Raw genomic sequence first — 15,947 nt, forward strand, 5'->3', positions numbered from 1 at the left:
TATATTCCATATCTAGCTCTGTCTTAACAAACAACACACACAAATACAACACACACACACACACACACACACACACACACACACACACACACACACACACACACACACACACACACACACACACACACACACACACACACACAAACACACAGACACACAAATATAACATACACACACACACACACACACAAATACACACACACACACACACACACAGACACACAAATATAACATACACACAAACACACAAAGACACAAATATAACATACACACACACAGACACACAAATATAACATACACACAAACACACAAAGACACAAATATAACATACACACACAGAGACACACACACACAAATACAACACACACACAAACACACACACACACACACACACACACACACACACACACACACACACACACACACACACACACACACACACACACACACATAGACACACACACACACACACACACACACACACAAACAAATACAACACACACACACACACACAAATACAACACACACACAAACACACACACACACACAACCCCCCCCCCCCCCCCCCCTCTCTCTCTCTCTCTCTCTCTCTCTCTCTCTCTATACAGGCGCGCGTAGACAGGCACATCCGGTTTGTATGTCTCTTTGCAGGCCTTTAGTACTGTGCATCCACGAGTGAGAGAGATGGAGTGTATCCACGAGTGTGTGTGTGTGTTTGTCTGTGTATGTGTGTGTGTTATAGAGAGAGGATGAAAAAGTGTAGAGACTGGGGAAGGCGGGAGAAAGAGAGAGAGAGATTCTTTCTGTACCCTTATACTAACAGCGCGCGGAGGTGTATTTTGGGGTCAAAACATGTTTCACGCGCGCCGTTAGTAATGGGAGTCTCTCACTCTCTCTCTTTAAATATGCTAGGCTAGAGAGAGAGAGAGAGAGAGAGAGAGAGAGAGAGAGAGAGAGAGAGAGAGAGAGAGAGAGAGAGAGAGAGAGAGAGAGAGAGAGAGAGATAGAGAGTCCTCTATTTTTATACAGTGAAATGGCTAGAACAAAGGCCACTGCAAGGAAGGTAGGCAAGGGACCAGGATTAGCAGCTAAGGCAAGTAGCAGATCTGCAACCCCAAAGAAGAGACCGAGAGAACCAAATAAAATTTTGAAAGGTCCAAGGGTGAAGAAGTTACAAAGATGTATGGGACTTTTCAGAGAAATTAGAAAGGCATAGAAATGTGTAGATTTGTGTATACCAAAGCTGCCTTTTCAGAGGATGGTGGGGTCCATATGTGAAGAAGCTACCTGGGGCACTAAAAGGTGGAAGGTGGTGGCATTAATGGCTCTACAAGAAGCAGCAGAGGACTTCCTACTCGAGTACTTCAATGACATCACCATTGTAGCAGCCCATGCCCACAGGGTTACTGTAATGGACAAAAATAGTGAGACACTAAAAAGAATAAGGTGGAGGTATGACAAACTACTGGTCCCCAATGTCTGCAGGGATAAGAAAATGAGGGAAATTTTGTTATACCCCCCTGAGCTATTGCCACAACTCACAGTTGTAGATGTCACACATGATGTGAATACAAGGGCAAGGGCAGAGATGGTTGCTCGCCAAACAGAGGACATGAGGGAAGCAGAGCTTAAGGAGAAAGCAAAAGTAGCAGTGGAGTCCCAGAGGCAAACAAAATGCAATGTGACCTTGTCCATAGAGGCAAGCAATAAAGAAACTCTACTTTCAATGAAGGATGGTTTGCTTGCAGAGATACCATTTGTAGATGGAGCTAGAAAGCTGGCTCTGGAAAAAGTGTACATTAATTTATTGCTGAATCCAGATGCTCAGATCTCAGACACAATTATCTATGCTTGTCTTAAGTAAGTGTTACTATCTTGCTAACTTTGAAAACTCGGATAATAGGTTTACTAACTCAGGTATACTCCTTGTAGCTTGATCAAAAGTCAACTCCCACCGCACACCCACACGGAGGTGTTTCTTCTTGATCCACAAATGTCAGTGATTATTAGACAGAAGAACAGTCCATCAGGGACCTTTGAGAGTTGGTTTCTCCACTGTGCTATGCTGGAAGTAACAGTCATCATCTTTCTATATGAGAACAACCATCACTAGGGTCTCATATGCCTTGATGTTGACAAACCAGCACTGTGGGTGTTCAATTCAATAAAAGGAACCCACCCTGAAATTAGGCTGTAAGTGTTATGTATCAGAAAGTGTTTCTTATAGATATCCATGTAAATTTGAATCCTCAAGCTAACATATTGATACTGCTTTGTGCAGTTGTATAAAGAGGTTGTTGCTTGCTTATGGCAAGCTATGTGGAAGGTATGAACTATACAAGGCCCCAATCAAAGATGTGCCTGTCCCAAATCAAACTGATGGAAATTCTTGCGGCTGGAGATGTCTTCTCCATGTAGAATATGTCCTAACAAGCTACTTTGCATTAAAACCTTTCATGACTAAGGTAACCATTTGGCAATGCATTCAGTCAGTTTTGGTTTAGTTTATACAAGAATTCTCACCATGTGGTCTTTCAATTTTGCAGAGTGCTTTAAAAAACTACACATATGATTATTTGCAAAGATACCGGGTAAGTTTAATGCAACACCTGCTTACTATGTCGAGCCCCAGAGAACCTGAAGATAGCGGCTTGGACGACCGCACAATTGATATGACAATACATGACGTGCCACCACGACAAAACCCTGCATCAGATACTGTGGAATCACAATGGGCCGAGGGGTCCATATCAGCCGAAGATGAAAGAGCCGAGGATGAGGAAAGGTCAAATGAGCATATGGAAGGTGCTAGTGTACAACCAGAGGGGCTTATGGAGGAGACAATGAAAGAGCCAAGTCAGCCAGTGGAGGAGCCAAAAGAGCCTATGAATGAAACCTTGGATGAGGAAAGCAGGCCTAGGGATGAGCAAACTGATATGGATGAGGCAAGGATGGATGATGCAAGCCGGCCAACCGAGGCAGAGGAAAAGACCTTGGAGGAAACCCTGAATGAGGCAGAAAGAGCCATGGGGGAGACCCTTGATGAAGATGTGAATGATGAAGCTAAAGCAGAGGAGAACAACAACGACAACAACACTACAGAGACCCAGTATGGACCCTTGCTACCTGTAGATATTGTTGTTCCGGTAATGTCTATTCAAGTATGGCAAAATATGTTGAGCTTCTAACTACTTATATGTACTTGTCAACTTTTACAGAGGTTGATTATCTTGGACCTCAATGGATTGTTGCTGATGTGCATGCCTCTCGGTGACATAGAACCCTTTGAGGATTTTCAAACATTTCGGATGGGAACTTGTCGAGTCATGGTTCGTCCAGGAACCAAGGAATTTATTCAGTTTCTTCTTCTGCACTTCAGAGTTTCCATATGGTCTTCAATGCAAAGGCAAAACTTGTCGCCACTAGTTACAATAGTTTGTGGTGTATGCGGCGCTCACACGCCAGATTTTGCCTTTTTGTACGATCAAAGAAAATGTGTTACCGTCGAGGGCCACTACCATCCTAAAAAACCACATTTACCTCTTTTGTACAAACCGTTTAGCCAAATCGGTGTACCCTTTGATGCAACTAATACACTACTAATTGATGATACTCCTAAAAAGGGAGAACTAAATCCACCGGGAACAACTATCTCACCACCTTCTTTCGAGGGGCATTCCTTTGATTTTTACCTTGAAGACATTCTGATTCCATACTTACAGAAATTGTATCTCAGTCCATTGTTCACAGACGAGTTTGTACTTTCGAATGAATTAAGATGACTCTTCTATCATGTCTTTGTCTTGTCTAACATTGAGAGAGAGAGAGAGAGAGAGAGAGAGAGAGAGAGAGAGAGAGAGAGAGAGAGAGAGAGAGAGAGAGAGAGAGATTTGACATGCTAAAGAAATCTATTTCAAGCACACTTATATTCACAGGGCACAATTGACAAATGAGCTCAAAAAACTTCATGTATTGAAAGTCATTCGTATACACTTGGGTTCACAAGAATCTCTGTTACATTGACACTATTTCAACCCGACCATCCAACTCTTTGCACAAAATATCTTTTTCCCTTCGCCGCATCAGCTTACGGCCAGCTAGGAAAAAGGAAAAATCTGATAGGTCCCTGTCCATTGACTCTTCAATTATGTCATGCCGCAACTGCAAAAGACGACATAGCTCCCTTATTGTAACCACCAACATTAGGCCATGCTCTTTATCAATCACTTCCACATCCACAACAGGATTATCTTCCAAAGCTGCAGAAACCTGGTCCATAGGAATGTACTTACCTTTGAGCAGTTGTGATCGCATATACCAAAAGGAGACTAACAGTGACTGGCTTGCAATCATGTACTTGACAACTAGAGTATCAAGCGTGACCTCGCACCATAAGCCAATCTCTTCCTTTACATACCATCCTCTGTCAAGAAGCTTGTCACAGGATGATTGCTGAAATGACTTGCACATGAACATAGTTTTCATAACACGGATATTGTAGCTATGAAATAACTCTATGAAGAGTGCAGCAGGACAGAAGTTTGCAATTCTAACCAGTTTGGTGGGAATAGAGCTACGTAGAGACCTCTGTATATCCTTGTAGAGCTTACTTCGCATTGCCTCCACCATTGTTTCCTCGGGAACTGGCCAGTCCACAGTGTTCCAATCGATTGGTAAAGGCAGTTTCACCAACATGCCATTCTTATTCCCCGAGCTGAGTTGGTAGAAGTGGTCATAGAAAAATATTCCTTCATCAGCCAGGCTTTTGCTGCTCCTCCTTGAATACTGTAGAGAACCAATGTGGGCATGAACAACAAGGAAGAGGCCTATTATGCACTCCACAGGCTCCCATTGCTCATAAGAAGAGGGATAAACATCTGCAATATATATAACAAGAGTTAAACTAAGAGTATCAATAAGTAAAAATGACAAATCTGATGTAGTTGAGCTGTGAATAATGGAGACATTGCTCATAAGAAGAGGGATAAACGTTGCAAAATATATAAGAAAAGTTATAATGAGAGTATCAATAAGTGAAATGACAAATCAAATGAAGTTTAGATGTCAAGAGTACTTACAATTGCAACGTGGTTGATGTATATCTGATACATTTCCACCGTTTGCTATCACGTCTGGATGGGTAAACACATGTTGAACAAGAACTTCCTTTACAGATCTTTTGCCTATTTCAACTTTGAAATCCAACACTCTGGCCTTCCATGCTGAGCGGTAAACATTGATACCACTAGACCTCTTGGGTCTTCTTGGTTGCATGAGGACCCATGAACCTTTGTTTATCCTTTGTCCAACCCATTGGTTCTCTGCACTTATTGAATTTGATATTGTAATTGAGGATATGCTACTACTTGGCCTTCTAGGCAAAGTGCAGCAGTTGGTTGTTGGTGTGAGAGACAGTAAACACCTAGAGCTTCTTGGGTGAGAAGACGTGGAAGCCATAGCTCTCAGAGAAAAGCTTTAGTGGAGGGAGATTCACTTTGAAAGCATTCTAATGGAGGGAAAGTGTTTTAGAATTCCAATATCTTGTGCGGGCTTAATGGTCACCCTCCAGTACATTAATGACCATAAGAGAATATCAGTAGTGGGACCACTGACAAGCACCTAACAGCTCGGTAAAAGCAAGGAAGTTACGATGCCACAATCCTAGATTCGTGAATGTTTTTAGGCTATTTTCCTATTTTTTGAGTCTTTCCATGTACTTTCCTACGTAACGTAGCCCTCCTGCTCATTGGACGCGCTCTATTTTTCTCTCTCTTCATATGGCCCTCCAAATGCCCTCTGAAATTTCCTAATGTGCTGATAGGTCATGCTTGACACTGTCTTTGTCGATATGTATGCATCCTTGCAAAGCTTCCTGGTAAAGTATGCTCAAGGCTCTAGGATAGAAAATGAGGACATGGCCATCGAGGCTTCAACATCAAAGGTCATGGATGCTAGTGAGGCTGTTGAAAATGGTTGGCGTTGCCTTGATCAACAGTGTATGCTAAATGTGGTGTGCTTGAGAAAGCACAAAAAAGTGTCTGAGAAGCTTTCTATCCGGAATGTTATCTCTTGGAGTGCTTCAGTGCAGGATACACACAACAGGAGCATGGCTAGAAAGCTCTTCATTGCTTTCAGCAGGGATGCAAAGTGAGGGAGTCTCTCCAAATGCAATCACATAAGCATGCATCAAGATGTTGATATTGGCCTAAAAAATCACTATGATTTTGTTAGTCAAGGGTTGTTGCCAACAATTGCCATGCTTGGCAATGCCTTGGTCGATATGTATGCCACATGTAGTGTGGGATGTCGTCTTTCGGAACACAATGATTGTAGGTTATGCCCGACAAGGGCACATGAAGTTGTCGTGCTTGGCACTGTCTTGGTCGTTACGTATGCTTAATGTGGTGCGCTTGAGAAATCACAAAAAGTGCTTCAGGAGCTTCTTGTTTGGGATGTCACCTCTTGGAATGCACTAATTGCAGGATGTGCGCAACAAGAGCAGCGACAGAAATCTCTAGGCTATTTTCAGCGGATGCAAAAGCAAGTGTATCTCTCAAAATTCAGTCACCTATACTTTTGTCTTGAATGCTATGCCTAAATCTTAAACGCATGTGGCTCCACACAAGTGCTCGAGGATATTTTTGTCTGGAATGTGCACTCTTGGAATGCACTAATTGCAAGATTTGTCCCATGTGGGCAGGGGCAGAAAGCTCTAGTTTGTTTTCAGCAGATGCAAACTGAGGGCCTCTCTACAGATGTAATCACCTATGCATGCATCTTGAAGGCATGTAGCTCTAAGCAAGATGCTGATATGGGCACAAAAATTCACAATTGTATTGTTAGTCAAAGGCTGTTGAAAAAAGATGTCGTGCTTGGCCCTGTCTTGGTCGATAAATATGCAAAGCGAGGGTCTCTCTCCATATGCCATTACCTTTGCATGTACCTTGAACACATGTGGCTCTACACAAGATGCTCATATGGGCACAAAAACTCAGAAGCATATTGTGAGTCGGAGGCTATTGAAGAAAGATGTCATGCTTGGCAGTATTGTCTTGGTCAATATGTATGGCAAATGTGGTACTCTTGAGAAAGCACAAAATGTGGCTAAGAAGCTTCCTATCTGGAATGACATCTCTTGGAATGTGCTGATGCGAGATGGGTGCAACAAGAGCAGGGCCAGAAAGTCCTAGGTTGTTTTCAGGGGATGCAAGGCAACAATCCTTCATCCACGTGGCATCGACCATCCAACGGCAAGTGCTTGCTCGCTTTTTTTATGACCTTCATCAGTCGCCTTGTCAAGACGTGCACCTATTGAGCTATTCCTGCTCTAAACTACAATTTCGGCCCTCTGACATCTTTCTCATCGCAAACTGAGAAATCGTCAGAAATATAGCCTTTCAGTGAAAACAGGATATCAGCTTCCTTTCTTCTTTCTTGGTACCTTCACAGAAAAACCACAAGATGGGTAATCACTTTGAATATTTTACTTAATCTTAATTTGATATGAACGCAGCTAACGAAGCACTCTAGTTAAGGGTATTGGTTTTAGAACCAAATAAGTGCGCTTAACAAAAATGAAATAAGTGCGGTTCAATAAACTTCCTTAAGTGCGCTTACAAGGATAACATGAAGAACTTGGCAAGCAAGAGGGGACGCACAAGGGTTGTTGCTCAGCTGCTAAGCACCCACATACTAGCTGATACACCTCAAAAACCAATCAATAGGGCCAGCCAACTGCGACATTACAACACAGAAGGGCACGAGCGTTCTGTGCGCACAAAGCCTAGAAAGCAAGCAGTAGTGGATAAGGTGGAGACGGGGGGGAGATTGCATGTAGGCATTTTTCTATTGATGGCTCAATGAGTAGACCACTGCTCCTCTGACGCTCATTTTTGAACCGCCATGGCTATCGCTACTACTTCGTCATTGCTACCCTCTAACACTACCCGAGGAAAAACTCTTTGGACCAAGCATCCTTTGGTCAATAATTCAACACTTATGTTTTTGTTTAAACAAAAACATAAGAGTATTGACCATAGAATGCATTTCTTAACTTGCATGTGTTCACAAGTTAAGTGTAACATTTAATGGTCTAGTAACTTGTGTATAGTGGAAAATAACTTAGACACAGTGAGCATTTCATCAAGAATGGATTCTTAATGAGCATAGCAAGAGTGCTTGGATGGAGAGAGCAAAAAAAGCATAACACCTAGCTAGATAGGCATGAGAAATACTTCAAAAAGAGAGAGAAATTAAGATATTGACAACAGTTGAGAACCGGATTTACATGGAGCCGGTCCCCCCTCCAAAAGGCTTTGTATTATAGGTTTCCCCTTCAAGGGAGACATTTTACAATACAATAATGTGTGTTCCTTCAATAACTTTCTGGTGCAATGAAGATGGAAGCTTCAAGCACCAAGATTACACTTGAAAAACACAAAATCAATTCCCTCACGGTCTCAGACCCAAGACCTCACATGCCTTCGAAGATGGTGAGAGCTAGCGGGCTATGAGAGTAGATCTAGAGGATTTCTCCTCACATAATCACTCATAAAAGCTTAGCATAGCTTAGTAATTAGCATGGTAGAGGAGATGAGCATGCATTGAATCTTGGCTCTTGGTTGGATTTGCATCACAAAGCCAAGATTGTTGGTGTAGGCCTCCCTTCTCAAAAGCTTGGAGAAGATGATGAGCTTTCCATTAAAGCTTGGAGAAGGAGAGAGAGTTCTTTGCTCCACACATGATTTGTGTGAGTGTGTGTGTGATAATGCCTTGCAAAAATCAAACCCCGCTCTCTCTTGGTCGACCCCTCTTGCTAATTGCTCATGCTGGCATCCTATTGGCCCCTGCAAAGCTTAGCCAATGACAATTAAGAAGCATAAGTGATAGTCTTGTAAAATGTGTCTCCCTTTCCCCTTTGTGAGAGATTTAGGTATTTAAATAATTCAATTAAACTCTCATTGGACCTCTTAGTCTTCTAGCCAATAGGAATCAGGCAAGCCATTGGGCTGTTGAATGCTCATTGGACCCCTTCGAAAACTGTCCAATAGTCTTCTAGAGAGCTCAATTTCTATTGGTTCTTTTTTCAAGTGTTTTTAAATGAATTAAAGTAAATTTACTCTAGCATAATTCTCATTGGTCCACCTCTATTGCCATTCAATAGGATTTGAGTGCATCTTGGGGGCAAATGGGGTAGGAAGCTGACATGTGTCCACTATGCCCTTTGTGTAAAGGGAGCTTGGAAGAGTGTGTGTGTGTTTCTCTCTCATCCCCTACTAATATGGCTCGCATCCTCCTAGATAGAGATGTGGGAAGACTTTTTAGTCTTCCCCATGACCATCCAATTCCCCCACACTTTGGCCATTGGACATTACCTTTGAACTTTGGAACCTTAGCATTCTGGAAGTCTTAATGGGTTGAACCCTAGGGTCTTTGAAGCCCATTGATACACATTGCTCTTTTGCAGATGGCCCCCCACTTTGGATCCCTATTTTTTGTCCTTTGGATCCCTACTGTGACCTGTCTTCCAGCCTAACCAATATTCTAGCTTTTTCTCCCCTAGTACTTTCCCATATTAAACGATTAGTTTAACATGAGAAAATCATTTAGGAGAATTAGATATCAGTTATTATGACATTACCTCTCTCTTGAAACCATAGTCGTCCTCGAATATGAGGTAGAGAAGATAAAGCCTAGTTATTAGTCCTTGTTCTACCTGGTAGAGGATCCCTATTTTACCCTATGACATCGTTCTAGAATGGATAACCAATCCATTTGGTGCTTGAGAGCCTAAGTTGTCGCAAGCATGTCTGCACATTAGTCCTATCAATCTTTCATAGTAGAGTGACAAGCTCTACTTGGTGTTTGAAAGACGTCGTCTCCGTAAACTTGATCCTAAGCATGCATACTTCTTAACATTTGCACACAATAAAGAAAAAGAGAGTCTTATAAGACAAAAACTTTGTTCATTTTAAACATTTTTTACATTTTCTTACTCTAGGGAATCATTGTAAGCATTGACAAGGTTTAGGTTATCCTTTAATTGTATGACTTGCATCCATCTAGCATCTTCAAAAGGATAATTCTTAAACTTATAAGATACCGTTGGATAATCTTAACACCTCTCAATACGTTGTCCTCATGTTGGAGAATGGACTCGGGCTGCAACACCTCTTCTTGGTCCTCAATCTTCGGTGGGTCTTCAATAGTTGGTTCTTGAGGTGTCTCTCCTTTGTAAGGCTTTAGTAGGCTCACATGGAAAGCATTGTGTATGAGCCAATGACCGGGCAGCTTGAGTTGATAGGCCATCTCATTGAGTCGTCTAAGAATCTGGAAGGGACCATAGTACCTTTTTGCTAATTTAGCATAGTACTTTTGGTGTCCCGTAGGATTCGTGCCCGTTGAGTGCCTTAATCAAGCCTTGGGAAATTTAAGTAAGACCCAATCAATTTGTTTAAAGACTTGAGCTCTTCTGTGCTTATCAGCAACAGCTTTTTGCCTTTGCTGTGAGATAGAGATAGCATCCTTAATCTTTTGGAAAGATTCTTGTAGGTCTCGGCTATACTCATCTGGAACAGCAAATATCTTCCCGTGTACCTTAAGTAGCAGGGGACTTTTTGATCTTCTCTCAATTACCTCAAAGGGTGCTTTTCCGGTGGAGGTATGCATAGTGTTATTGTAGGCATACTCCACTAACGGTAAGTACTTCTCCCATTGGGACCTTTGAGCTACTTCCATTAGGTAGGCTTTTAGTAGATCAAGAATTGTTAGGTTAGCTATTTCACTTTGGCCATCTGTTTGAGGGTGATAGGCCGGAGAGAAGTTTAGCCTTGTCCCTAAATTCTCAAGGAGACCCTTCCAGAAATTCTAGTCATTCTAGGATCTCTATCCGACACTAGGACATTGGAAAGACATGGTACTTGAAGATTTGTGATATGAAGAGGTTTTCCGTTTGATGGGCTTTAAAATAACTTTTTGATAGGTATAAAATGAGCTTGTTTGCTGAACGTGGCTACATATCATCCATATTCCCGTATTCCCATGGATAGACTTAGTCAATCCAAAGATAAAGTACATGGATATGCTCTCGCATGGTGAATTAGGGATTGGAAAAGGTTGAAGCAATCCAGGTTGCTTCCCTCTATCAAACTTCATGTTTTGGCATACCACACATTTAGAAACATACTGTTGCATGTTTACTTTCATGGCAGGCCAATAGAAATATGTTTCTATCCCTTTTAGGGTAGATTGAATATGCCCCGCATAAGGAGGAGCATGAGATTCATACATTACTTTCTCACGTAGTGAGTTAGTAACGCATAGTCTATTGCCATAGAGAAGATAACCATCTTGTAAGGTAAATGGTTCCTCTTTCTTCCCTAGTGCAAGGGCTAAAATCACATCTCTAAAATTGGGATTTCAATAGGGTACTCTATCATAGAAGATAGATCATTGAGATTTGCTATGCAAACCGCATTCACTCTCGGCCGTCTTGAGAGTACATCGACTACTTGATTATGCTTGCCAGCAATATGAGCAATATGAAAATGAAATTGTGAAAGGAAATTTTCCCACCTCATTTGTTTGTCGGAGAGCTTGGTCTATGTCATGAAGTAATTAAGGATTTGGTGATCCGTCCGCAGAATGAAAGGAGTCCCTAATAAATAGTGCTTCTGCGAGTCTAAGACATGTAGAACTGCGAGGAGTTCCTTTTCATATATGCCTAGAGCTTGCTCAACAAGGTCAAGCCTTTGAATTTCATAGGCTATGGTGTGCCATTCTTGGAGCAAAACAACCCCAAGGCAATCACCACAAGCATCACATTGGACCTCAAATGGCTTTGAGAGATCCGCTAGTGTAAGTACAGGTTGAGAGATAAGCTTTTCGAAAGCATTGTTCTCCTTGGTAGACCATGTATCCTTAACTTTTTTCTTTGTTAGGTCATGTAATGGTCCCGCGATTTGTGATAACTTTTCTATAAAGCATCTATAGTATGCACACATACCTATAAAGATTCTTAGTTCATGTGGATTCCTTGGATTAGGCCATCCTTTTATTACCTCTAGCTTTGATGGATCCAATTGGATGCCATCTTGCGAAATAATGTGACCTAAATACTAAATCTCTTGTAAGAAAAACTCACTTTTCTTTTGATTAATATAAAGTTTATTCTCTTGTAAAACTTGAAATATTACCTGGAGGTGTTGCTTGTGTTCATCTAGTGAATTAGAGTAGATGATTATATCATCAAAGAACATTCCAGTAAAGGTTTGGTGAGGCCTGAATTGATTCTCCATCAAGCGGTTAAATGTGGCTGGTGCATTGGTCAAGCCAAAAGGCATGACAATGTATTTGTAAAGACCAAACATAGTGCAAAATGTGGTCTTTACAATGTCTTGATCAACTATCCTTATTTGATGGTAGCGACTTTTTAGGTCAATCCTACTGAAGTAGGTTGATCCTTGCAACTTATCAAATAGGTCTTCTATCTGGGGAATGGGAAACCTAATCTTGATAGTGATCCTATTTAGTGCTCTATAGTCGACACACATATGATATGTGCCGTCTTTTGTTTGCACTAATAAAACCGGTGAACAAAATGGAGATGAGCTAGGCCTAACCATGCCTTTCTCAACGAAATCATGCACTTGCCGCATAATCTCGTCTTGTTGAGCTTGGGAAACACTATAAGGAGGTTTATTATGCGGTGAAGTTCCTGGAAAAAGTTCAATTGCATGGTCGTCATTGCCTCGTTTGGGAGGTAATTCACAAGGGATATCGTCAATAAAAATATCTTGAAGCCCCTTGAGAAAATTGAAGAACTCTAATTCCTTTTGATTGTTTATATTTTCTTTTGCTAAAGGGTGAAATCATGTTAACATGTCGGGCTTTTTGTGCTAGTTAGCATATCTTAAAAAGTTGGGTGTCCGGTAAAATTTTTACAAATAATATCAAAACTTATTGGAGGTTGTACATTTGGATTCCTTGTTTCAAGAGTTTCTATTGATATATCATACGTTATAGATCTTGGAGATGTAGCTCATGTTATTGTACTAGTTAGCATATGTCAGAATTGTGCTAGTTAGCATTGTCTGGGATATGAAAAAGTGTGATACGTTAACATGATTTGACCCGAAAGCATTAGGTTCATTTTGAAAATCTTTAACAAAAATCATGTACACGGAAATAGAGCTCTTTATTGACTTATTGAAAGCTTGCGTATGTACAATGGGTATGGTGTTACCCAACTCCTTAGCATCTATGTACACATCTTTTTCCCTGAACCTAAAGTAGATTTTCCTTTCAGGAAATTTAACATTGGCAGCCATGCGATCAAACCATGGTGCCCCTAGGATTACATCCTTGTGCTTGAGAGGAGAGATAAAGAAGTCCTCCTTGTCCACATAGCTTTGGACATGGAGCCTCAATTTCTCAATTAAGGGATTGACTGAGGCTTCTTGCCCCTTGAAAGCACCATCAGCAGGTAGGACATCTCCCATCTCATAGGCTTGGATGCCTAGCTTGGTGGCCAACTCTGTGGATATGAAATTGTGAGTAGAACCAAGGTCAAAGAGAATAAAAGCATCATGTTCTCTTACCTTTCCCCAAGCATGGCATAGAGGAGATCCTTTGTGGTGAGCATCCTCTTCTTGGATTTCAAACAAGGTAGCTGTAGGAGGCTCATTTCATGTATTCTTGTGGGGACAAGCATGATAAGCATGCCCTTGCTCCCCGCACTTGAAACAACGGTTATCTTTATGATAATGCTCAAGCTCTTCAGGAGAGAGTTTATTTTTGCCTTCATTAACTCCCTTCTCCTTAGCTTTGTTTTTATTGGCGTTGCATTTAGAAGAATTTTGGACATCCTCCTTCCCCTTGGGCTCATTATTACAGTCCTTGTTTTCTGTGGGCTTAAGATTTCTCTTAGCCCCTTGTTGGAATCGATGTGTGAAGCCACCATGGTATGGTGTATGATTTTAGATATGGTGCGTGGCCTTTGGGAGTTAACATACTCTGCCATATCTTTAGTTAAACCCGCACAAAATTGTTGTTTTTGCTCTCCAAAATCCATCTTTTTGAAGACAATGGGTTTGAGATGTAAGTCCCAAAACTTGTCTACATATTTATGAATAGATTGGTAGGGAGAGAGCTTCAAGCTTCACCATTCGGTGAGTACTTTGTCTTTGGCATCGGCAGCCAAAAATTGCTTCATGATGGAAGCTCTTAGAGCTTTCCATGTTTGTGGAGCTTCACCGTTTTCCCGTAAGCTATACCACCATTGCTTGGCGGACTTTTGAAAATGCATAGATACATGGTGTAGCTTAGAGGAATCCGTGAAGCCCTCATCTCCAAATGCCACATCGAATTGTTGGATGAAGGCCAATACTTTGTCTGTAGCACCAAAGGTGCCATCGTAGGTAAGGAAAGAGATGTTCTATCCTCCCTCTTTGTACTTTTTGAGCTTGGAAGACCTCTTCCTATTCAAAAGCTGCACCCTCACTTTCTTCAGAAGAGGAATAATTCGGAGGAGGATGGAGAAGAGGGTGACCTCTTTCTCGCCTTTTTCTTCCCTTGTTCCTCCTTGTCTGCACCATCACTTTCTTCAAAAGAGGAAGAGGATGAAGAATACGGAGAAGAGGGTTGACCTCTTTCTTGCCTTTTTCTTGTCTTGTTTGCTATCATCGCTCTTTGAAGTATGGTGTAGAGAAGTGTGCGATGGTCTTCTCCGTTTAGGGGGTGTTGGAGAGCGTTTTGCCTGCCATCTTCGTGGAGCCATCTCCACCGAGGTGGCATGAGACTTACTTCTTTCTCGTTATTTTGGTGGGGGCTCTACCATTGAATTCCTTTAGGAAAGAGATGCGTCGTCAAGTAGTAGATTTTTGAGCCCTTTGTACGGATCCTCTTCTTCTTCCTTTATGAAAGAGAGGCCTCTTTTGGAAGTCTCACAAGGAGGCTTCCTAGGTACTCTTTTTTCTTGGTGGGGGGTTTGGAGAATCCCATGAGTACGTAGTTGCCATTGCACTTCACCTTGGAGGGATGGATTGCCCATGTCTTATTGAAGCCTGGTAACAAGGTAATTAAACAAGCATAGGGGCTTCATTAGTAGCCTATTCATTAGCAAAATCAAAGCTATCAACATTAATTTCACCTCTTTACTATTGTCAGCCATTGTAAAATTTTTAAGTGTACTTTGGCACTTGAAGCCCTAGTTGCTACTCCTCTTAACCCTTTAGGGAGGCACTCAAGCTCCTGTATCCGATTATTAATTGCAAGGAATAGAAGAGAGGGTCTTTTAGCACCAAAATAGTACCGGCTTATGTCAAGCTTCTAATAGCTCAATAGTGGTTAAGCTGTAGGCAAGCCCCATATGACTCCACTATTAGACCATAGCTCTTGGCGGTAATGCCCCGTTATCTGCACGAAGCAAGCACACTGCAAGGCTGAAAAATCCCTATTCTACTTGCTCAATTGCAATTAATAATACCAACCATTTATAGTCAGCTTGAGGACTCTCTTCTTGATCAAAAAAAGAGAAACCAATAGCTCTGATATCAATGTAGTATTTAATGGTCTAGTAACTTGTGTATAGCAGAAAATAACTTAAACATAGTGAGCATTTCATTAAGAATAGATTCCTAATGAGCATAGCAAGAGTGCTTGGATGGAGAGAGCAACAAAAGCATAACACCTAGTTAGATAGGCATGAACAATACTTCAAAAAGAGAGATAAATTAAGCTATTGACAATAGTTGAGGACCGGATTTACATGGAGCCGGTCCCCCCTCCAAAAGGCTTTGTATCATAGGTTTCCCCCATCAAGGGAGATATTTTAGAAAACAATACTTTGTGTTGCTTCAATAACTTGCTGGTGCAATGAAGATGGAAGCTTCAAGCACCAAGCTTACACTTGAAAAAAAAAAACATCAATTCCCTCACGGTCTCAGAGC

This window comes from Adiantum capillus-veneris, chromosome 1 (genome assembly GCF_014529385.1).
Source record: "Adiantum capillus-veneris isolate H3 chromosome 1, ASM1452938v2, whole genome shotgun sequence".
Classification (NCBI taxonomy): Eukaryota; Viridiplantae; Streptophyta; class Polypodiopsida; order Polypodiales; family Pteridaceae; genus Adiantum; species Adiantum capillus-veneris.